This window comes from Rhipicephalus sanguineus, chromosome 3, assembly GCF_013339695.2.
Source record: "Rhipicephalus sanguineus isolate Rsan-2018 chromosome 3, BIME_Rsan_1.4, whole genome shotgun sequence".
Classification (NCBI taxonomy): Eukaryota; Metazoa; Arthropoda; class Arachnida; order Ixodida; family Ixodidae; genus Rhipicephalus; species Rhipicephalus sanguineus.
The window spans coordinates 166,360,152-166,384,796 of record NC_051178.1 but is presented as its reverse complement, the minus strand read 5'-3'; positions in this window follow the sequence as shown (position 1 = coordinate 166,384,796).

Here is a 24,645-nt window from a genome sequence, read left to right as displayed (position 1 = left end):
GAGCTTGAGCTGAACACTGCTTTAAGCATTCCACTTTGCAGATTCCAATCGCTGCCACGGAGCCGTATTGATGCAATATTATTTTTCATATCTCGTCACTAATTACTAAGCAATCTGACAAATTGAAATATATTTTTGTGAACCTTCTACCAAAGCAACATTTTTACGTCGATGATTATCCACGCCTTCGCTGTTACGTTGTTCTGTGGTATTATTTGATAGATTAAAAGCACTCAGTACTTTAGAGGCCAGAACAATCATATGTGCATAACAGCCGAGCCGCCCCGCCCCTTTCGTAATCATGACCCACACATATTTAACATTCAACGCAAATTAACTTCTTTCACTTCGGTGTGCAAGCATGCGGAGCAGTTGCCCGGAGCGATTTGTATATGTCGTCGGGAAATATGCGACTGAGTTTCCTAGTCCCGCGTCTCAGCACTTTCAAAGGTGAGTGCAATATGCACGTGTTTTGCGTAACCATGGAAAGGATAGAATGAACGAAAGAAGGAGGACTTTCACACGGGCGTATTGAAAGCGTGTTGCGCAGGAGGCTGTCCCACGTTGCCCATCACTGTTGGCTAGGCTCGAACTTGTCGCTCCGCAGGCACTGCCGCAGCTCTCCCTCCTCCTGACTGGCCAGGATTGCTCGATTTATCATCCGCGCAAATGACGTATCGGAGCCGCGTTGCAGTTGCTCCCCATTGAAGCGCGAAAGGACAGCTCTCTTCTCAAGATGTTCCTCGGGGAGGGGAAGGAGGGCCGTGTCAAGGTGGAATCAATCCTTTGATTGCAAGCAATGCTACTAAGCCAGTCTTGTCGGAGGAAAGGCGCTTAGGACACTCGCCGTGACCGTCCTAAGCGCAGAAGGCTTTGAGAGCGTTGTTACGTTTCTTGACAACTGGTCGGAGAGACAGACTTTAAGCAGCGTGGTTTATCGTATTATTTTTTTTCTTTTGTAACATCTCTTTTCTATCATCTTTTAGTCCCCTTACCCGCTTCCCCAGCACAGGGTAGCCAGCTGGTCTGGAACTGGCTAACCTCCCTGTCCTTCCGTCGTTCTCTTCCTCCTCCTCCTCCTTTTAGACAACGCCTCCTTCGTTAACGAGATGCCTTTGGTCTGGGACCGTTGTCATTTGTCTCTCGTTGATCTCGCAGATTTCGGTTTATGGTGTCGTCAGAATGGTTTGTAAGCGTAATGGCGTGCTCTTGCACAGCTGTTGCCGGGCTCATGATTTATGCGCGTCTCGTCTCGACTTGTCTCAATCGTGGCCGCCTATGGCCCTCGAGAGAGTTATAGCTGTTGGAGAAATGCGGACAGGTTAACCAGATTAAGAGTGTTGTTGGCAACCCTGCTGTGGGATAGGGCTAGGGCACAAATGATGAATATAAAGGAAGAGAAAAGAAAAACTATCGGCCTACTCTAGATTCTCAGCAAGTTCTGAAGCATCAGAAAAAGCAGTAGTCCTTTAGGAGCAGTTTGGATGACGGTGGCTCGGACTGGAGTTCAAGAATGACATTTTCCGTGAAGGAATGGTTGTAAGTCCGGTTTAGTCAACCACGTCATAGCCTGCCGGCGCAAACAGGCAGTTGCGTACCGTCTCTGCTGTCGTCGTTGCTCCAGTGCATGTAGAAACCTACTCAACCTAATCTCCGACACTTAACATGGTGAAAAAATGTGTCGCAGGGGCTTTATAAAATGTAGGCTATCTGTTCGGCAGCGGGTGGGCAAAACTTCGTGCAGTGCTTCTCGATGAACAACGATCTTTGCAGCCTACTGCTAGTCACCGTGCCCAAGCACCCAAATGCCCGTCCGTTCTCAACACACTTAACATACTCGCTGTTTATTTATAAAGTGTACTTGTGGTAATTAAAAATTCAATTCAAATAAAGTTCAAATTAGGTTTGACATTTCAGTCACTTGGTTGGATCTAAGCAACCCGGAAAGAATTGTAATTAACGCCTTTATATGCTTACTGTTGACGTCACTTCTGGTTCCTTCCGTACCTCTCATTGCCTATGATTTGAAAATCAGTGTGTCAAGCTTTAGCTCGGGCACGCGGACATCCTGATTACGGCAAACTATGTGCCATACGTAACTCTCGGAGGCGTCAATGAAAAGTCATTCAACTATTACGAGTTAACGCCGTAATTGTTATTTATTGCTGCTTATTATGAAGATTTTATGCCTTTTCTTGTGCAGCCGTCACGTGTCACACGGAAGCAGAAAGGAAGAGCATATGACATAGTAACAAGTCGCGTCATAATGTAGACGTCACTCTTACTTCGCTGAAGTTACTCACCTTTAATTCGAAACTTCACCGTCAGTACTTTTTACTCGAGGGCGTGTCTCCTCATCCATATCTATACCTAAGGAATGCTGGCGAAATTTAATAAAATTTACCAAAATCCCTGCTTGTTAAAGTTTACAAAAGGTGCGAGGCCATATACGCGTATATTGTAATTAGTGGCTTCGTTATTGTGCCCTGTATCTTCCCATTGCTCTGCAAGGCTGGAGTTCCCGTTGCCACATTATTGGTCTGCCGCGAAGCAGTTTACGACTAAAGCATCTTTCGAACTCTCAATAAGCATTTCATGTCTAGGATTATACTAATTTAGTTGGTGGTCTTTTCCTTTCCAGACATTATTTTAGTTGACCTAAGCGTTTTTGCCTATATTATAAAATACCTAATATATAATACAAACATAAACAACAATATAAAACTTGAAGTCCAAAATTGAGTACGGCCACAGTGCGAAAGCTGAACGTCAGCACACGAGCCGGATGTCGCCTTTATTTTGTGTTGCGGGAATAGCAATTTCGCTTCACCGGTTGCTTAGGTATGCTCTACTGTTTAGAAACCGGCTGTTTATAAAATTGAGAATAACCCGTTAAACAGATATTTGTTTTTCTACTGACATTTCTCTCAGTGGATCGCCAAATAACACATGCTTACTTCGTCAAATTATCTAGGTTTTAATTGTATATACAATTATTCTGCAGATAGCCATTCTTGTTATGTTCTTTGTCTTTCTTCGCAGTTAATTTCGCACTTACCCGATAATCCGGGATATCCCAAAACTTTCGTTAGGTAATGCTATGAGTATTTATTGGCCCTGTCGCGGCGAGCCGGTATATTGCAATGCACGATATGCAATGCTACAAAAGGCAACGCTAAATGCGAAACGCCCTCAATTTAGCTGTGCTATTCAGAAAGAACGCGAGCGAGGCCTATTTTCTTAAAAAAATATCAGCTAAGAAGCTCGACGACAATAAGGTTGCCAGATGAAAAAAGAATACAGAATAACAAAAAACAACAAAAATTAAAGAAACCAGATACGAGAGCGCGAACAGGACCGAGATCACAGCAGCACAGTAATCCTAGCTCGTAACACGCGACGTATGAAAGGAATTTGAGAAAAATATATCTAAGGGAAGCAACATCATTGCGTAGCACAGCACGAAAATGAAAACAAATAAATCAGCAGCAGAGTAATGAAGGAAACTGGCGCAGAACTGCCACTCGGTTCCTGGGTCGCACCACTGGTCTCTTTATATCATTAACGAAAATACATAAACCAGATGGTAAGGTAGGATGAATAAAAAAAGAGAGAAACGGGAAGGAAAATGAGTGACATTTTGAATGCTCAAGCGTATATAAATTTAGTGCACGCACCGGCGCATTTAATAAACACCAACGAGGGGTAGGTGGAGAAAACAAACACAACACGTACGCCACAACACAGATCAGAACAAAGCAGCAGCTTCCCTGGTCCGTGACCTGCGGTCATACTGCCGGCCATTCGTCACTGACCATGCGAAAAGGTACAAAACCAAGCGACCAAGTCTAACAAAGTAACTCTGGCAGTCAATGCCCCCACGGCATTCCGCTCTGCTTCCTTGCTTCCTCTCTCACATGGCTTCTCACCCCAAAAACCTTACTTCCGGTTTCCCCCGCCACTTATTTGTATTTGCGCTGTCCTGTCTATTTGCACACTATTTACGTTGTTTTTCACGGAAACACTACCTCCAGTACCCTCCATCCACAAATCTCTTGCTTGCTCTCCATCGAACATCCCTCGCTTGTCCGAATTCTCGTTCTGCGGATTTGACGTGGGCGGAAGGAAGAAACGGTATTGCAAGCAAGCCATCGCTGGCGAACAACGGCGACTTGGCTTCAGGGCTTCGGAACTATTCGGAGAGAAAGATCGTGTGCCTCTGGAGCAAGAGACTGTGGTCTTTTGTTGCCGTTGGCCGTAAACGCTAGACTAGAAAAAACTGCAGACTATGGCACTATGGCTTACTTCTTGTCCACACCATCCTGCGCTCTTCTCACTGCCCATGTTATCGCCGAGATTCTCTGTTTCTTTCCTCCTTTTCCTTCTCTTTACTCTCGTTCTGTGTTACTGTTGGGGTGTTTATGGCAGCCGGAGTAGGCAAGATCTTTAGCTTTTAGGGCATTGCTCTGTTTGTCCCATGTTTTCAGCAAATTAAATTTTTTTTTTCACATTGCGTGTTAGCAAAACTTTTTTCCGTCTACCGGACTTGTCTTGAAGTCTTTGTTTGTCCGCAATTCGCGTCTTCGTGTTGGCACTCGTTTTGTGAAAGACCTGAAAGTATTTCGAGATGCATCATAAACGTGAGTGAGTCTAGCTGACTGGGTGCGACTTACATGCGCTGATCTAGTTGCTACATATGACCGAGCTGCTACGCGCTGCCCTGCATCTTGAGTATCTAAAGTGTAAGCGTTACGCCTCTCTGCTGGTGTATGTGGAAACAAACAGTGGTGCCATTCACCCCTGCCAGTCAATGTTTTCTTGAACTGTTTACTCATGCGAATTACGTAATTACCAAGGTGAGGAGAAATTGTGCATAATGTCATAATCACATAGACAACACGACAGCATGGCTGTCAAACGAACCTACTGAAAGGCTTGCAGGAAAGAATGCGAACTTGTACGACATCGTAGTTGATGCACTGACGCTAAGCACGCTTTTTCTGGGTTATATGTTCGATTCGGAAGGTTAGCCGCTGACATCAACATGCAGCGGCGTGATCTGGTGCATATATCAGTGATTCCTGCCCCAGCTTGTCGCGGGGTTTGTATTTCATCTTTTTCCACCGTGTTCACGCATTTAGCAAGAACTTTTGAAACTCCCAACCTCTGAATAAGGAAATGCTGCGCAGATGATAAATATAAAAACCACGTTGTAGCGGAAAGCTTTCTCCTTTTTTTCTTTTTCCACTATTCAAGAACTTGCAACACGAAAGGGAAAATGTGATGATTTATTTTGCACTTGTGGAGGCGGCCGAAGTCACTCTAGCTTTGGTGGTATGCTGTGCCTAGTAATGGATGCGCAAGAAAAAAAAGGTAGCATACGGCTGGTGCTGTGATTCATGGCTTGAGATCCTTTGAAAACCAGAAAAAAGAAAACTCGTGGAAGTCTTGGCGAAACAAGCGCACATACAGACCCAGAAGACAAATAGTTTTCGAAGTAAACCTACAGATGTCACTACTACACGACTATGTAAACCTACATAGTCAGCATAATAAAAAATAAAGAAGTGGTATGCTCTTACCTTGAAAAGTAAGTATGCAGCATCCAAGAAGTTAATGCAGCAACTCTTTCAGAGTCGGAACTGCCCGGACGCAAGAACTTTTGGCTCAGTCCAGCGTTTATGGCATGAAAACCACATAGCAAATGGCAGGGCAAGAAATAGTTCCGGCTAGAAACTTGCACAGACGCAGCAAACATTCATTGAAGGTGAACGACCTTCTAAATGCTAGCTTCGCAAACTATGTTCATCTAAAAAAAGAAACGTCACATCGCAGCGCGAGACTGCTGTTCACGTTTTGCGAAGCATGAAACAATGGTAGGTCTGGAGAAATGTTGTTACAGCTGAGCCTAAAACGAAAGGGAAATTTAGGGTACAATGATGTACCTAAGTAGGCCTAATACAAAAAAAAATTAACGCAGCTTCGCACTAATGGCATATGCTAGTGGTGCCAAGACTGAAGGAAGAGCGGCATTGGCTGGCCTTCCTTGTTTTTCTTTCTTCTTCTTTCTTTTTCTTTCGCTCTTTCTCTCAGTTTTCCTTATCTCTTTTGTATCTGTTCTTTCTATTTCTGTGTCTGTCTTTCTATCTTGTTATGTCCATACTCCCTTTATTTCTCACCGTTTTTCTCTTTCTGTTTCTTTCTATCCCTTTTTTTCTCTCTCTGTCTATATATATATATATATACATACATATATATATATATATATATATAATATATATCATATATATATATATATATAGATATATATTATCTATATATAATATATATATATATATATATATATATATATATATATATATATATATTCTCGGTCTTTCTATCTCTTTCTTTCTCTCTCTGAACTCGTTCTCTCGTCCATCCGCGTTTTGCACCCCACGCCGGGCAAATCGGCGTTCGTGTTCTGGGAGCGAAGCAGAAGATGAATAAGAGGAATAAGAGACCACGTGCCGGCCGAGCACTCGGTAGTGGGGCTTGCCCAATTCCTGTGGTGCATACCCGTCCGAGTTTTTTGTCCACGACGGACGGACTTACTTTCGGCTTAAACAGCTCGGATGCTGAAATGTATTCAGGGTAACTTGGCTAGGCATATGACATACATGAACAGCATGCATGCTCTTCTTCTTGTGCTGTACGTACGCCAAGTTATTAGGGCAAGTCCGAAACCCTCCATCTGAGTAGAGATCCAGTGAGAATAGTGAGCAAAACCAGTGTGATCACCTGTGTTTCAGTTATTCCAGGGCACTGACTCAAGGAACAGTACCGTTAATCGAGATGTACACAACGATCGTTTTGTGAGTGATACGAGAGATTCTGATTGGTCTGAAATATCCGTAGTTTCAATGTACAGGCTGTTTCACACTTAGGAGAAAACTCGGAGCGCTTTGCAACGTGCTCCGAGTTTTCCCCTAAATGTGAAACAGTCTGTACATAACGATTAACATGACCATTTCTTGTATTTCTAGTGCAATTGAAACGAAACTGAGGCAGAAGGTGCCACCTACGCAAAGTTTCAACAATTTTATTTGGAATTGGTTCGAAATAGGAAACGCTATAGCATATATTGAAAAGGCCTAGGTACAAATCTGGTAGGAGTCGAACCTCATCGCACAAATAGCGCCCGCCAAACGAACTCGAATCCAAAAAATTATCTTGAGGAAACGTTAAGTCTCCTATAGGCGCTCTCTGCTTGCACGACCTTTGACAACGTATAAAGATCGGGACCTATACCAGAGTTTGAAAGCGGCATTTCAGAGAGTTCGTTACTGCTATTACTGCCAAAGGCATTAAATTGTTATTACTATTACTGCGAAAGCCAAAAGACGAAAGCGAGAGAGAGAGAGTCCGAAAGGCATGTATACAATATAGTATACAAAGCCAGGCAAGTTAACTAAATAGAGCGGGTGGCCTGTCCTGTGAAGCCAGTAGACAACGTAAAAAAAACGAAAAGAAGCAACAGCAAGCACGAACCTAATTTAGGACTACTTAATTTAAAATTATTAACTTAAACGTACTTAATTTAGGATTATTTTAGACCTTAAGAAGTTCAACATGGAAATTTATACATAGAACTAATCCAGTATATGTTCTGAAACATATTCTGAAATATTAGCAAGACGCAGCGCAACAGGGCATAGCCATATGAGAACCAGATTTGTTTATCGGCAGAACGGAATAACAAGCTAGCCCATACAGGCCTGCTGCATCCTCCGTATGGCAAAAACTGGTTCAGTTTCATAAAGCCTTGGCTCAAGATGCACTCCGCACGTTGAATGTTATATACATCACCCCTACCTACATTCCCTATTAAACTACTCATACGAAAACAATGTGTTTTTGTATTTCCTGACAATTATTATGCCTAAAGGCGGGTTTGATCATTCAAGAAAATAGTAGACGGCAGAGCGGGACATTTGCCGCGACGGTCCTTCAATTTAATGACCCAATCGCGCGTGCCTATTAAAGATGTGTCTGACATGTAACTGCTAGGTATGTTCCCCATGTACGAACGGCTCAGTGCAAGGGCACATGAATAGCCGGAGAGAGTTAATGCTCTGATATAGAACGCTGCCAGTCTCACTGGCATATGTATATATAGTCGCCTAAATGGTACTCTTTATGTAAGAATAAATTAAGGTCTATATGGAGCTTATGCGTCACGAATTTATTCTGCAAGAGCGGATGCGATCGATTTTCTGTGTTTCTTTGATACGTGGTGACAATTAAGCTGAAGGTGAAGTGGCCTGCTCTCCTGTGTTGATACAGTGGAAAGGAGAAACAGACCAATGGACCGACACGATAAACCTAGTTTTTAAGCTCATTCCTTTAAACAATATATTTAGACAGTCTATAGACACTCTAAAAATGGGTTTAGGCAGTCTGTAGACTACCTAAATGAATTTTTGTAAGGGATAACTGCGGTCGCAGTAGAACTGTTTAAATAAGTAATGCACGGCGTGCTTGCATTGTCTAATGATATACCGTAAAATACCGTAAAAATTTGTTCCCTCCGACATTTTCATTTTGTCTACGCTGGGAGAAACTGTGGGCTTGGAGAAACTCTTCCAAACGGTGGTAAACGGAGCGAGAGTATTCAAAGTCTAATAATGAAAAAAGCTTTGAATATTGGTTACTACAAAGAGCTACATATTGCGAAAAGCGCTCGTTTTCACCTCCTTCTGAAAGGTTGAGGATTCACGTCATTACTTAACAGCTCTTTCATCCTGCTATAATAGAACGCTTAGTGCAAGGACAGACGTAATGGATAAACGAAGAGGAAATTATAAGCGGTTAGCGGCTTGCTTCACGGTGACCGTGCATGGCGAACACTTGTTCGTGATTCTGGGGCAATCACGCGGTAACCTCTAGACCTTGGTGGATGGACGTGCGTAGAAAACGGGAAGTGATAAGCGCGGATTCGCGTAGAACACTAAGGAGGTCTCAGGCATAGCAAAAGAAAAATCGGGTCAGGCTGGAGGGAGGTCCTGTGGGTGCACTGCAGCTGGTGCGGTTATCTGAAAGCTTCGGCGGCGAAGGCAAGGCGGAACAGCTCTCCTATTTGCTGACTTCCGATTAGCCGCACCAAGTCTTTCCACGCGCGTGTGTTTTCTTTTGTTGTTGTTTTTCCAATGGCTCGTGTTAGTGTGAGCAGATAGCAGGTCGAAATTTTTTTCTTTGCTTTATCTGAGGCGACTACTGTAGACGCTCTCCATTTACCCAATGTTACAAAAATTGAATCAATCCGCTTGCCCATATCGTATGCCCGTGTCCCTTGAAGCTGTCCCATATGATTACTATCCACAGAAATCGAAAGTGAAGCAACACCGCACGTACGCCGCGATGCGTAGCAACAAGCTCGTATCGTCAATGATCAAAATTATTTTTTAGGCTGTATTGTGAAAATAATGAAGCTCGTTGCCTGTTAACAAACAAAATTCTGGTTGCTCCGGTAGCCAAAGCATGATTATTGTGTTAATGCACATCTATTTGCTCGCTCGCTCCAGTCTACATTCACGTTGAGTGTGCACGTAATTTACATTGAATTTTGAAAATTAAACATGCATTTTGCTGCTGTTTCGCGTGTCCTGTGTTCGCAGCGTTAAGAGATATCTTTTTACTTCGGCAGCCCGTTCAAAAACTTATGTCTAATGAAGGTGCTTCACCCTTCTAAATTCGCATTATAAAATAACTCTAAAAAGCTTCACGTCCGATTAAAGCCACTTGATGCGAACGATACATTAGAGTGAGGTTTATGTATCGCGGAACCCCATTGAGGGAACATATATCGGTAAATATGGTCCGATGTCTCTTCCATAGTATGAAAGCCTGATGTATGTTTAAAGCTGCAAATGTCGCATATACATGAAGGCTCTGGGCTCTAGGCTCATGAATCATCGTTTTCACGTTCCTTGGTAGGCAGATCGTGAATACAAGTACACTGGATAAAATGCAGCTTCGATCTGTGGGACTGAGGCAACATTTACAGCTATGTTTCGTTCAGTCGGCATCTATGTTTCCCTATGCGTCGCACCACAATTTTCTGCAATCACTTCACCTCTCAGTACACCATTTTGGACAAGCCGGTGCAAAAGAACGGCACCTCACTGTAAGTCTTGTGGGATACCTCCGGTCGGCCAAATCAGTTTTTTGAACCAGTTCAGTACAGAAAAAAAGATATCAGTTGTTCTTCTACATCAGCCTGACCTTCATAAAATCGAAATCTCATGTAGCAAATGGTTATGTCGTCAAACACAAATCATCACTATTCAATTTTTATTGCCGGCAGTGCTACTCCACGCCAAGATGCCTAATTTACAACTTACGAATTGAAAATTTCATCTGCAAATGCATACAACTATCCAGGTGCCCATTTGTCTTCTGATTTAAAATGGTGTCTTCGCGCAATGCACGTTACTAACGAAGCTAACCACGCTCTTGGTTCTGCACTTCGAAACCTTTATCTTGCACCTACTGGTGTCCTACTACTCGCCTATCAGACATTAATCAGACCTAAACCTGAATACGCATGCGCACTTTGGGACCCTGAATAATATAATACCGTTAAAACTTTAGAAACTGTGTAAAACCATGCAGCAAGATGCCACCTTTTCAGATTACTCATACTAGTCGAGTGTAGCCGCACTTACGCTAATCATTCCAACCTTTCATCACGCCGCTATACAGCATGTGCATGGTTGTTCTTCAAGTTCTATCACGCATCACCTCCTACTGCCGCCGTCAAGCCAACCCATCGTCATTCCAACCGCGTCCACTGTGAGAAAGCTGTATACCACCGACGTCTCACACAGCTGCGCACCTTTCACCTTATCGTTTTTTTTTTGTCAGTACAGAACAAGATAGGAACGACTTTTCTCCTGACGCTGTGCACCACTCCTGCACTAACTTCAACGCAACGATCAAGCAACACGTTTAGCCCTATTGTAATAACCCACCACTTATTTTAAACTCCTTACTTGGGAATCTTTCAGACATAGTAAGTAAATAAATATGACAGTGCACATAACGAGGGCGACAGAGAAGGGTATGCAAAACATAAGTGCTGAATCTTTTATACTTATGTATTGTCTATTCTTCAGCGTCGCCTTTGTTACCGATATTAGCTGTCATATTCCAGCATTCTTGAAGGCAGTTAAATGAGAAACTGCGATTATAGAGCAGTTGAAAACAAATACCCAACAAATAAAATGTGTTTAAGGATTCGTGCGTGTTAATATGCCTGCCAGGCTATGTATTATGGTGGTCGCACTCATCCGGTAATTCTGTTTCCGACGTTCACTCAAAAGAAACTTGAAGAAACTACAATTATTTTTCATGTACTCTCACCGCCAAATGCTAGAAATATTAAAACAATTGGTGCACCTAAGGCTCTTAAGGATGCACCAGAATTTACTGCTGCATGAGTAGAGCGTATAGTATTACCACTGTAATTATTTGAAACTAATACACTGCAGGCCACGCCACTAACCAATTAAAAATAGAGGCGTGAAGAGTGCTAGAGGGCCTCTTTAAACCGTCGCTTCTCAGAGGCTTCATCATACGCAGAACGTCTGCGTAGCCTTTATGAGGGATACTGCGCAAAAAACGTAGACAAATGCGCTTGCGCGGTTTTTCCTCCCTTTGTCTGCGTTTATTGCGGAGTTTCTCTGATAATGAAATACCAACTCGCCCAACAGTCTACTCTTCTAAGTCTGTATAACCTATGGCCCCGCGTCTCTCAGCGAATACGGGCTTTTGAAAACTTCTATAACGGCCGCTTGATCAGTATACGCACATACGCAATGCGGCTCTGTTTTCAATGGGCCCTTTATCTTGCAGTGAATGGTTCCGTCACTCCCGTATGCATGGCAATATTGCAGTATTCTAAGCCTTCGTGGGACCCTATGCAAGTTCTCGCCCAGTCTTCTCAATGCATTTGTTTTCTACGGCACGTCATATAGTATAGACCAGTGGACCCGTAATAGAACGTTCACCAACTCGCCCAACAAAAAGTTCTCTTAAGCCGTAGCATAGACCCGAGTATAGGCCCGCGGACATAACGAATTTTGCGTTCGCTCTCTTCGGACCCTCGTAGCATCATAAATATTCATAAACTGCTCGTCGTCTCGCGTCCTCGAATATCACGAGCTCACACCTTTCTTTTGCCGCATTCAATTATCTCCTGTTAAACGAGCCCTTTTTATGCGCGTCCCTCAATTTGGCCCGCCGTCGACCTGTTTGACTCGTCGATTAACTCAGATTCACTTCTTTAAAACACGCTTGCTCTTTTATGCCGGTGACATCATTTTGATTAGAACTTTCTGCTTCCCATTTGATAGAAATAACGGTATAGAGAATGAATGAGTCAATAGAAAAAAACATGGTTGATCCCTCCGTCATAGGATTCGGAATAACACGAAAGTAAAGCGTGCCCTTACAGAAGTAACTGAATGTATACTGTACATTGATATAAGAGAGTTTGCACAATGTATATTGATGTCTGGCAGCTATAGCACCGTTTAACGTGGATGTGCCCACATTGATGATTGGTGGTACATCTCCATCCCGACGACTAACGTCCCTGCTAAATGATTAAACAAACCCTTGTGGTAGCTGTAGTAGTTAGCGGTGAAAGCGTAATCAGAGAACTAGTTGTGATAGCCAGAAGAGCGTCGCATATTGGACGCAGAACTTGGTCGCCATCCCGCGGCATGTTTGATTGAACACCACGGCTGGACAAGAGGAAAACGCAAAGCGCGTCGTGCCGCCCCGGTAGCCCGGCCGCGATTTTTCTAGGGGCGAGCGCGTGAGCGGGGAACGCGGTGTAAGGGCCCGCTCACGCTAGCGGCACGGCAGCTCGCCGTTTGCCGTTTGACGTTCTCAGGCTGCCGTGCACAAGCGATTTCGCTCGCGCACGTCAGCCGTTCTTTGCCGTTCGAAGAATAGGTCCGAGACCCATTTTCGCGCCGTTCTCCGGCTGCCAGAGAGCGCCGTGGCCAATCATCGACGGAGGAGTGGTTGCCATGACTACGGCGCGCCGCGTCGTCTGCTTTCGGCTCTCCGCGTCGTCTGCGTCTGTCGCGGGACACTTCAAGGGGTCATGAAGCACCCCTTGGGCTTGTTGAAAAAACACATCCTGTGGAAAGCTGACACGGCTATCAGCTGCTCTGCGAAATATTACAGTCGTGCGCGCCGCGTAAAGGCCACAAGCGGAGCGCGAAGTTGCCGTTTCCCCAGGCACCCTCTTTTAAAACAGAGGCCGGTTCTCACTCTCTTCGGTGGGCGGGGCGTCTGCACGTTGACGTCTCGGATCTGCCAGTTTACGCCGCAAGAGACATAGCATGCTTATTGGCTGATAGCCAACGTAAATCGAGAGCGGCGTTCGGATCAGATGCGCTTCTTGCCACGGGGTGCCGCCACTTGCCGGCGACGCACTCCTCAGTACATGGTAGCCGCACTCGCGCACGCGAATCACAGCGGGAGAGCGATCGCGTTTCATAACGCGCGCTGACGTAACTTCTTTCCCCCGTGCCATCCCTCCCTATGTAGCTTCCAGTGCGCTCGTCGGCACGAGAAAAGAGAGAAAGCGCTGAGAGCGTGCGCCAAACCCCCGTAACTCCGCTAATTCTTGACGGATTCGAGAAATTTTTGCGGCAATCGATTCGGGAGGCAGTAAACTCTGATACTGAGGTCATTAGATCATTACTTGGAAAAGTGGTTCATGACCCCTTTCAAGCTGCTTGCTTTTTGAACACGAAAGTGTTTTATGCCGGGGTCCACCAAGACTTCAGTGACGTATTTCCGTCACGGAAATGACGCAGAAAAAATATACAGGATCAGATGGCAAAGAAAAAAAGTTCCGTCAACGGGCATCGAACCCACGACCGCACGGTCAGCAACAACAGATGCCGGGCACGCTATCCACTGCGCCACGGTCACAAACTCAAGAGGCGTTACAAACGCGTTTTATATCTACCACTCTCCCGGTCGGCGGTGTGGTGTTGCCCTCTGGGAGCAGTAAAATAAATTCGTCATTACTGTGGCCACCGCGATTAGCACCTGCAACGCGTTACACGTCCCTCCCATTCGGCGCGTTTTCAATTAAGTTCAATTTTGTCAATGCCTTAACACACCGCGAGGTGGGGACCTTAGCCAAGCGTCGTAAAAGCGTCGCCCTGGCTCATATTCTGCGACGCGCGCCTGCCTCACCTGGCTGTTACACCGCGTTCCCCGCGCACGCGCTCACCCCTAGAAAAATCGCAGCCGGGCTACCGGGGCAGCACGACGCGCTTTGCGTTTCCCTCTCGTGCGGCCGTGGTGTTCAATCACATTTTAACATGCCGCGGGATGGCGACCAAGTTCTGCGTCCAATATGCGATGCTCTTCTGGCTACCACACCTAGTTCTCTGATTACGCTTTCACCGCTAACTACTACAGCTACCACAATGGTTTGCTTAATCATTTAGCAGGGACGTTAGTCGTCGGGATGGAGATGTACCACCAATCATTAAAGTGGGCACATCCACGTTAAACGGTGCTATAGCTGCCAGACATCAATATACATTGTGCAAACTCTCTTATATCAATGTACAGTAAACATTCAGTTACTTCTGTAAGGGCACGCTTTACTTTCGTGTTATTGTGATTCCTATGACGGAGGGATCAACCATGTTTTTTTCCGAGCTTTTCACGCTAAAAGTGCGGATGTCGTCGGTGTCGTTGCCAGGCATGGTTCCAGCAATCAATAAAGCGTTTTAGTCTGTCCGGCATTAAAGAAAGCGTCGCGTAAAACCGAATAAAGTGTCCCCAAGCTGGCGCCAGGTCAAGTCGGCGCCACCTATGGAGGATTAGAAACAACTAACAAACGCGTAATCTATGTCCTCCGAGCATTAGGAAGCGCCCTTCTCGACTCGCTAAGCCTACAGCATCGGTTATTTGAGTATGGCTCTCCAAAACGGCGCCGAATCGGTACGAATACATTGCTGTCGAAGCTTAAGGACGTGAATCTGAAGGAAATGGAAGCATCAGTTCGGATCTTACACGCTACAGAGCGCACGGCGGCCACTTGATAGATTCGAGGTGGACGACAACAGCTTTAAACAGTGCGGCCATGTTTTTCGGAGGCTCGCCGGCGAAGCTTGCCATGCAAGTAGGACAGCTCTCGCGCGTGCGGCGACGGTGGACGTTCTGCGGTACCACGCCGTTGCAGCAGGCTTGCCGCTAGCGGGAGCGGGCCCAGCCATGTGAGGCAGGCGCGCGTCGCAGAGCTATAAGCAAGGCCGACGCTTTTACGACGCTTGGCTAAGGTCGCCACCTCGCGGTGTGTTAAGGCATTGACAAAATTGAACTTCAATTGAAAACGGGCCGAATGGGAGGGATGTGTAACGCGTTGCAGGTGCTAATCGCGGAGGCCACAGTAATGGATGATGGATGGATGAAAGAACTTTATTGTGGTCCAATAGGCCGTGCTAGTTTCCTAGCCCGAAGCGGGCCACTCCCACGTTGGGACCGAAAGACCTAGCCTTTCGGCCGCTTCGCGGGCCCGTTGGACCAAGGAGGTTTAAATAAAACCTTGCTGGAGTGGAGGCCGCCTATACTTGCCAATGGGCTGCAGTGAAGCCGCGCCGCGCGCGCGGCGGCCATCTTGCCATAGGCTAAAAACGGGAGCCAAAGCGCGCCCTGCCGCGCTGATCGCGTCTCTCCGCCGTGGTTTTTAACGGCTATGGCGAGCATTAAAGGGGAAGTTGTCAAGAATAAGAAGCCAAATGGTGGATAATTGAATGCAGTCAGTTTTATTCTGTTTCTTTTGGCGTTTTCCTTGTAAGTATGCACACCGAAGAAGGGTCTGTATCACTGGTTTTTGAAATAATCATCCTCGTAAGAGCACACCTCACTTTCTCGACACTCATTTTCCTGTTTATTTCATTCGTCATGTGACGGGAGTCTTATGCATATCCGAAGTTCGGCCAATTTCTTTGAGCGGAATATAAATGTGGGTGTCCAAAGCACCACACTCAAGATGATATGCTCATCAAGGCTTGAAAGCAATTTCTTTTCTCAAGACAAGCTCAAAACCTCCAAAACCAATAGTTTTGGCTTTGCATGGACGTGTTTCAAATATGGCCATTCAACTTGCAGTCGACACTATTTCAATAGATATATAGATTTCGATACTATTTCGTTGGCTCAGCTCTCTCTTATCCTGTCAATGAATCAATTAAAAACGCCCTAGTGGCATCCTAAGTCGTAAGTTTAAGCCAACGAGCATATACACATGCAGTCTGTCATCATGCATTCCAGTCCCAATGTCCACATATCTAACCACTTAGTCGCCCACAATCTCAACATGTTTCCTCATTTGTCATCAACAATCAAAGTACAGTACAGAGTACTTGTGCGGCATTGGGCTAGCTTCTTCGAGACAGTGACACATCTGTGAAGCCAGCATTTCCCTTGATGGAATTCTGTATACTGTTCTCGTACATAGTGCGCTCTGCTGACAGTGCCTCGATTAAACTTCGAGCGTGTACATACTCATAAGGTGATGGACAAAAGAAGTGCAGCGTCAACGCAAACACCCGCAGCTCGGATGGATACCTGCACGCCTTTCTGGTATTTTCCTGCCCTGTGGAGGGGTTGCTGTATGTATGGGGGAAGACTGCAGTGAACAACCCCCTGACTCAGACATAAGCTTTTGATCATTGATCTCCTTTATTATCGCTTGAGGATCGAGCCTCGCTCTTTTTGGTCAGTCTGCAATTTTTCTGCTGCAGAATTTTCATCTTGAGCTGTTTTATCTCCTCTTGGGAAACATGAAGCATTTCTTCGTATATAATGCTGCCGTGTAGGTGATGCAACTGTCACATCTTCAGCAACTTTTTTTCAATTTGAACATATATAACGGCCGGCGTACCCCGGGGCCTCGGTTAGGTCGCTTTATTTGCAGCTGTAACGAGCATTGCACAGTTTAGACCTACTGTTTTACTCGCTGCACTGCATAAAGGAAACACAAAAAACAAAAGAAAAGGCACGAATCTAAGAAAAACAGGTCTTTGTGTATTGCCCAAATGACGTTACTTACCTCGTAGTTACGAGCTACCCGGCTTACACAACAGGGCAACCAATAACGAAATCTAGGGAGTCGCCTATTTATATAATTTCAACGAATAGCAAACGGTGCGTCCTTTTCCTATTCGCGCTCAGCACCAGTGGCATCAACAAGCACAAGAATGTGTATCACTGGGTTTTGCAAGTGTTTTACAAATGCGTCGAACACATGCAGTCGGACAACTCCCGGGTCGCAGCATAGTCCAGTCGAAACTGTTCGGCGAGACGTGCCTCTAACATATGTGATCGCCGTCTTTTGGCTTCCAGACTTTCCGTCAAACAGCTTGCACCGACGTGCAAGCTGTGCAACCGTCAGATGTGAAATTAGAGACAGACTGCGAGCCGTCAGCGTGTGTTCCGGTATATAGAGAAGTTTTCATCAAGCTCGAAATGTTCTGCTTACAACTGAAACTTGATCCCAGAGTTCCTTTTCGCTCGATTTATGTAGCCGTACGCAACGCACGATGTACCAAACAACGTCCGTACGCGATCACGCCAGAGAACAGCTGGAACATATATGCGGACGCTGCGGCATGTGTTGCGGAAGGCGCGCTTTCTGCCTATGGCAAGATGGCGGCTTACGGCTTCAGCAGAGGGGCGCCTCCTCCACTCCAGCAAATTTTATTTTAACCTCCTTGCGTTGGACTGCCCATAATTGTCCCTCTAATGTCGGACTGCGCAGAGCTGCGTCCCACCGCTCTTCAGTGTTTTCCTTGTCGCTGCGTAACGCGGAGCAACGCCAGAGCTTATGAGTGAGATCTATGGTTTCGTGGCATGTTTGGCATGTTGTAGGAGTAGAGAACTCCGGATAAATCTTGGTAATTAACAGCGGGTTCGGATAGGTTCTTGTTTGTAAGAGCCTTAGCGTAATTGCCTGTGCTCTATTTAGTTTACTGTGCGGAGGGGGGAATACCCTGCGTCCTAGGTAAAAGTGCTTTGTTAGCTCGTAAGAGGGGAGGTGATCCCTGCATTCTGAAACCTCAGCATCTTCTTGCCTTGTGGCTGCACGGTTGGCAAGTCCTCGTGCAGCATTGTGGGCAGATTCGTTGACGTTCGCGGGATCACCGTTGATTTCTCCTATGTGAGCAGGAAACCAGATGATCGTGTGTGGTTTCATTACCTTTCCCTTGAGAATTGCCAGAGCCTGTCTGGAAATAACTCCTTTGGCAAATGCTCGGACGGCTGCCCTAGAATCGCTGTGTATCCTCGATCTATTTGGGTCCAAAAGCGCCAGTGCGATGGCTACTTGCTCAGCAATTTCTGATTCTGTGGTGTAGGTGGAAGCCGAGTTGACGAGTTCACCTTCGCCGTTCACAAGTACTACTGTGAAGGCTCGTTTATTGGACATGAAAGCCGCGTCAATAAACGAGCATTCTTCAGCTTGATTTTTAGCTTTTTCTAGCAGGGTTTTGGCTCTGGCTTGCCTTCTGCTCATATTATGAATGGGGTGAACATTCCTTGGAACAGGCAGAACTGTTATATTCTCCCTCAGATCGTTAGAAATTTCTTTATGGTTGTTATCTATCGCTGTAATTGGTATACCAATCCGTGTGAGGATGTGCCGTCCTGATCGCGTGGTGGAGAGTCTAATGAACAGGGCTCTTTCTTGTGCCCCTGCTCTTTCTTCCACTGCATTGTGCATCCCAAGCTGCATGAGCCTGTCAGTTTCGGTGTAGACAGGTAGCCCAAGAGCTACCTTGATTACCTTCCTTAACAATGCATTTAGTTTGTATCTTTCGGATCTCTGCCACTCGTGCATGGCTGCTACGTAGGCGATGTGACATAGCACAAAGGCGTGAATTAGTCTTACGACGTTGTCTTCTCCAAGCGCTTGTCGGCGGTTAGTCACTCTTTTGATGAGCCTGATTGCCTTGTCCACTTTCTTAGCGATGCGTTGTATTGTTTGATTATTGGAGCCGTTGGATTCTATCACCAAGCCCAGGACCCGGATAGAATTAACCCTTGTGATGACGCTTCCGCTCTTGGTATATAGCGTTATCTCGTTCTCCTCTGGAGGAATCCAGCCCCTGGGTTTGCGGCCTCTTCTCTTAGGTCTGTATAACAGGAGTTCCAATTTCTTGGGTGAGCATCGGAGTCTCGATAGAATGAAGTACTCTTCAGTGACGTTAAGGGATTCTAGTAATTTTTCTTCTATTTCTCCGTCGCTGCCTCCAGTACACCATATCGTGACGTCGTCCGCGTAAATCGTGTACTCTATGCCTTCGATATCTTCGAGTCTTTTGGCGAGACCTACCATACAGATATTGAAAAGGGTGGGCGAGATGACCACTCCTTGGGGTGTACCTCGGTTGCCTAGCTTCACTGTATCTGATGTTAGATCCCCAGCCTTGAGCGTTGCCATCCTTCCACTGAGAAAAGCCTCAACATAATGATAAAAGTGACTACCCAAACCGAGGTTCGAAATGGTCTTGAGTATAAAGGTATGGTGGATATTATCGAAGGCTTTCTCCATGTCTAGTCCCAGTATTGCTTTCGTGTCCCTTGTCCTGTGGCTGATTATTTGGTTCTTGAGTAGGAGCATGGCATCTTGCGTAGATAGACCATGTCGGAAGCCTATCATCGTGTGAGGATAAACCTCGTGCTCTTCCAGGTACCGAGATAATCGATTTAGTATAACATGTTCAGCAATCTTTTCCACGCACGATGTGAGGGAAATCGCTCGTAATTCTCAAGTCCTGGGGGCTTTCCCGGTTTTGGGATTAAAATGGTGTTAGCGGTCTTCCATTCGCGAGGAACTTCACCGTTCTTCCACATCTCATTAATTAGTTGTGTTAAGTACTCTATGGAGTCGTCATCCAAATTGCGGAGCATCTTGTTTGTTATCCTGTCGGGACCGGGGGCAGATCTTCCGTTGAGGTCGTATAAAGCCACCCTCACATCTGCTATTGTGAATTCAGCATCTAAAATGGGGTTGCTTGGACCCGCCTAGCCTAATCGATAAGGGGGCGGCTGCTGTGTGTCCTCGATGGATAGGTACCTATTCACTAGCTGCTCAATAACTTCTGACAGATGAATCATTTTGTGCCACGTGCAGAATTTCGCTCAACCTGTTGCGCTGATTCGATTTCGTGTTGGTTTTGTCTAGTAGATGCTTGAGTAGATTACAGGTTCCTCCTTTCCTCATTCGGCCATCTATGGAGTTGCAAACCTCATCCCACTGTTGCTTGGATAGGGTTTTGCAGTGCTCTTCTATCGCTTTATTGATTTCGGCAATTTTCTTTCGCAGCCTACGGTTGAGTCTCTGGCTCTTCCACCGCTAAGTAGGGACTGTTTAGCTTCTGTGAGGTGCGCTAGTCGGCTGTCCATCTGCTCGATAAGGAGATCCGTGAGCACCTCTTTAGTTGCGGCGTCAACATCCTCCCTCAGCTGGCAGTCCATTGTTCCAGGTTCACTTCTCCAATCACCCTTTCCTTTCTGACTTTACGGAATTCGTCCCAGTCTATGACCTGAAATTTGCGTAGTCTCTTCTGCCGAATTCGTAAGTCGATCCTTAATATATTATGGTCACTACCAAAGTATTGGTTCAAGTTAGTCCAGGTGGGTTCCGTAGCGTTGTGTACAAAAGTGAGGTCCGGAGTTGTGTCTCGACATGTCGATGTGCCGCATCTAGTCGGGAATGCTGGGTCTGCGATAAGCGTTAACTCTAGGTCTGCGCCATAGGCTCTCCCCTTTGCGCCATAGGCTCTCCCCTTTCTTGGTATTGTAGTGGTAACCCCATGCGTGATGGGGAGCGTTGAAGTCTCCGGCAACGATTAGCGGAGAGTCTCGAGCTAGTTTGACAGCTTTGCTAAGTAGGGACTTGAATCTTTGCTTCATATCTTTAGGACTGTTGTAGACATTCAGAATAAATATGCTTTCCTGATTGCCAATTGAATAGTTTGGAATGATTTCCGTCATGATGTATTCAATTTTGCTACCTGTCACCTTTAGATCGTGGCTGATGTGCGTAGCCCTGTTAGTAAGTAGGGTTGCGATACCCCTCCCCCCATCGTTAAGCTTTATCTCCGAGCGATACCCGGGCAAAGCGACGCTGGGGGTGAGCGTTTCTTGGAGTAAGATGACATGTGGTTTCTCAGGGTGCGATCGAATATATTGTTGCAGGGGTGCCTTTTTATGTTGGTAACCCCTGCAGTTCCATTGCCACATTTTAATTGTACTAGTTTGTGCAGCCATCGTGCTTGGGCTGAGGTGTATTATTTAGTTTAGGAAGACTGTGAGACCTCGTGCGTTGAACGAGAGCTTCAGGAGCCGTGGGGGCCAGAGCTGGGACCACCGTATCGTTGATATATGCTTAAATCTTGAGGAATCTCTGGTTAGTGCGCTCTTCCATGGCTGAAATACCTGACTGGAATTGTGTCAGCCTTTCGTTAATCTGCTTCACGCTCTCGCTGAGTGCTGTGAGCATTTCTTTGACTTCAGATTTCGCCCTGGTAGGCACTTGTTCACATGGAGTTATGGCTCGCTTCTTAAGCGCGGGTTTCTCCTTATCCCCCTCATCATTGGTAACGTCCATGGGCCGTGGGACTTCCGATTGCTTGCTATTGTTGCTAGCTGAGGGTGGCTGATTTCTTACGGCTATCCGAGAGCTTCTTCTAATTTCTGCCATTTCCGTAATGAGCTTCTCTATCATGGTTCTTAGCTTATCATTTTCTCTTTCTAGTTGCGCTATCCTATCATTTTCTACTTTGGTATGCTCATGCTCTGGCGTTCGCTCACGAGTTACCGGCTTTCCCTGCGCTCCTCCTCGGACTCGATCGGCCCAGGTTGACTGCCGTTGACGATCTTCGTCCTGGGTCTGAAGGTCCTCCAGGCGATTCAAAGCACAGCTGCGCCCCATTGGAGAAGGAGCGTCCCCGAGCTCTGGATTGGCTCCCAGATCTTGAATGGCCACTGGTTCTGGAGCGATTCTTGGAACGGGAGCGTCCCCTGGATCGAGGGCGCCTTTCCATCGCTGGTTCCGCGTTGCTGCGCGTGCTGCCAATTTGTTTGCTTGCTTCCTCGTTGGCCCGTTCTCGTCTTCTCCTTCTGACCACGTATGGTATCTGTAAACGTTGCTTGTAGTCTTTGTCGGCCGTCAGGTGGGGTCCTCCGCATAGGCCACATTTCGGTGAGCATTGATGTGACTCCTCTGGCTTGAGTGTACCACAACCCCTGCAAATTGATTCTTCAGGGCTCGGACACACATCCGCTCGGTGGCCCAACTTGCGGCATGCGTAGCAGACGTCCATGTGCTTGCGGTAGAGAAAACATCTCACCAGGGTCGGGCCGTACCTTACGAAGTTGGGTACTCTAAGACCGTCAAATGCGACCATCATTGGACCATCATTGGTATCAATGTTGCGTATCACACCTTTTCACGTGCTGTGCGGAGCCGTTTCGTAGGCGCTGACTTTGAAGTCCTTGCCTCCAATCTGAATTAGCCCAATTCTTGAGTATTTGTCCGCGTTGTGCCTCTCAGGAGTGCTAGCAACCATGATATTCTGCTGATAGTTGGGACAGATTACGTCCTCGTTGGTCTCTGACGAGTTGAGCCCGGCCGCCTCAACGATTGCCCTTCCAATGACGGTGGGCCCAGTCTTGGTTATATTAAGTCCTCCCCTTGGTCGGATCACAATTTTGATGTGTTCCTTTGGCACCGGTGGCATTCGGGATGCTCGCACTATCCGGTTCTTCAGTTTATAGCCGCCCGCCTTCATGCTGGGCGCCCCGCTGCTGCAATGTCCAGCTTGACTCGAAGTGCTTACGTGGTGGTTGACTCGGCCGGCTACGGCGCTCGATCTCTTCGAAGATGCTGTTTTCCAGCCATATTCCTCAGTAAACTCTCCGGGGGTAAATCCTCCCCTTCCGCAATCACCCCCTTCATCGCTGATTTGTCGGGAGGAGTCGCCGACCCCTTCCCGCGGCAGCGCCGTGTGGCGCGAAGGCCTAGCAGAGCGTTGGCGTGGTCCGATCACAGTCTCAGAAACTGAGAAATTGGGCACCCACCGTGAAAATCGTGGTGTCGGAGCAATCCACAACACTTTACAACTTGATTGGTACACTTCTCGTGAGGATTGGGTGTGATGTTTCACCCGAAAACATTTACGAAAACAGGAGCCAACGTTTCCACATCTTCCAGTGGTTCTTCTTCGTCGTCTTCCCCAGGCCACAGTAATGACGAATTTATTTTGCTGCTCCCAGAGGGCAACACCACTACGCCGACCGGCAGAGTGGTAGATATAAAAGACGCGTATGTAAAGCCTCTAGTGTCTGTGACCGTGGCGCAGTGGATAGCGTGCCCGGCATCTGTTGTTGCTGACCGTGCGGTCGTGGGTTCGATGCCCGTTGACGGAACTCTTTTACAGAGAAAGCTGTTATGAGATCATTTCACCGGCCGTTTTTGGCGCCGTAGTTGTCCGCCGCCGCCGCCGGTGTCCGTAAGCAGCATCGCTCGAAATAAGAGAAAAACGAAATAAGAAAAAAATTCCAGGATGGAACGAGGTTCGAACCTGGGCCCTCTGCGTGGGAGCCCAGTATTCAACCTCTGAGCCATGCCGGTGCTTGAAACTGCTTTGCAAAAACGTCCTATACAATGTCGGGAAGGAACCACATTAGCATATGCAATATAGCGTGGTGGAAGAGTAAAATAAGCACCAAGCGTCGCACAACGCGAATTCTGTAGCCAGGCGTCACACAATGCAAATTGCGCCACGAGTAGGTTGTTGAATGCTTCCAACCCATTACAAAGGAATCTGCCATAATTCTTCGTCTTCATCAGGCACAGCATTAACAAAGTGCGCATAATGCCTTACATGCGTTTAGCAGGTACCACGGCTCTCAGTAGAATGACGAAAAATGGCACAGAGCCTGCTGCCCTACTTCTCAAAAATTACACTGATTATAGCGTAGTGGGTTCCCCGCAAGTGCACTTGTATTGGTTGCCAAGGAAGCCCATAAGCGCATGACTCGGGGTCTCATTAAAATTACAATGATTTAGAGCGTAGGTGGTTCCTCGCAAGTGCACTTGTATTGGTTGCCAAGGAAGCCCATTAGCGCATGATCCATTTCCTCGGGGTCTCAGTAAAATTACAATGGTTTATAGCGTAGTGGGTTCCTCGCAAGTGCACTTGTATTGATTGCCTAGGAAGCCTATAAGCGCATGATCCATATTTCCTCGGGGTCTCAGTAAAGTTCTTCGCCCCCCCCCCGTCTCTCTCCCACGTCAACGTATGTTATACAGCATGACGGGAGAGGGAAGGAAATAGCGACCGGGCGTCACCCAATGCAAATTACATAACTGGTGGGCTGTTTAAAGCTTCCAACCCATTACAAAGGGCTGAGCCATAATTCTTCATCGTCATCAGTCGTCGCGTCAACAAAGTGCACATAATGCCTTACAGACGTGTAGCTGGTGCCTCGCTTCTCCGCAGAATGGCGAATAATGGCTTAGTAGGTGCTTCCCAACTTCACAAAAATTGTGAT